Consider the following 718-nt stretch of genomic DNA (forward strand, 5'->3'; position numbering starts at 1 on the left):
GGGGGGGAAGGGGGGGGGCAGAGAAAGAAAGAGTAGAGCAAATATCATATACAAGCATTTCTACACATATATTACAAACTGGGAAAATGACCGCATCCTTAAGATATACATAATTAATATAAAATTTTGAAATAAAAATAAAAATCTGTTACAGTCATAACTATTCTTTTTTCCACATTTATAACCAGTACCCACACAGGCAGTGACAGAAGTGTAGAAAAAAAGGTGCTTACGAATAAAATGATTGTCTGCTGAACAAAAAAACAGAAAATTGCATCTTGGCTGGACCATCACTCGAACTTAAAACAAAACAAAACAAAAAACAGAGAGATAGGAAGAGGGAGAGAGGAAGAGAGAGAAACAGGACCAACAAAAAGGCGATAAACATTTGTTATTTCCCTCTTCAAGGAGTTCCTTTTTAATATTTTTTTTTTCTTTTTGTACAAATTCGATTGGACTTTGTTTGTCTGGTTTCTGTTTGTTTTCCTTTACTACAGAGAACATTTTTTCCCAGATACAAATTTAATCATCATCATCATGCAAGTGGGTGAAATGCGTCCATGGAAAAGCGCAAAGGAGAAATCGTGCTTGTCCTAAAAAGAATACAGTTGTTACATTTGCTTTTTTTTTTTTTGCCTTTTTTTTTTTCCCTCTTTTTATTTTCTTTCACCGGGAGAGCCCCCGCACGCGGGGTGGGCGGGTTCCCCGCTCACTCCCC

General features: G+C 36.8%; 1 protein-coding gene across 1 annotated transcript in view; it reads right to left on the bottom strand.

Moving 5' to 3' along the window:
* SIX3 (SIX homeobox 3) overlaps positions 1 to 718 on the bottom strand; it is a 14,114-nt gene that overhangs the window by 9,372 nt on the left and 4,024 nt on the right. The window lies entirely within an intron of this gene.

Source organism: Chaetura pelagica, unplaced genomic scaffold (assembly GCF_000747805.2).
Source record: "Chaetura pelagica isolate M959 unplaced genomic scaffold, ChaPel_1.0 scaffold13, whole genome shotgun sequence".
Classification (NCBI taxonomy): Eukaryota; Metazoa; Chordata; class Aves; order Apodiformes; family Apodidae; genus Chaetura; species Chaetura pelagica.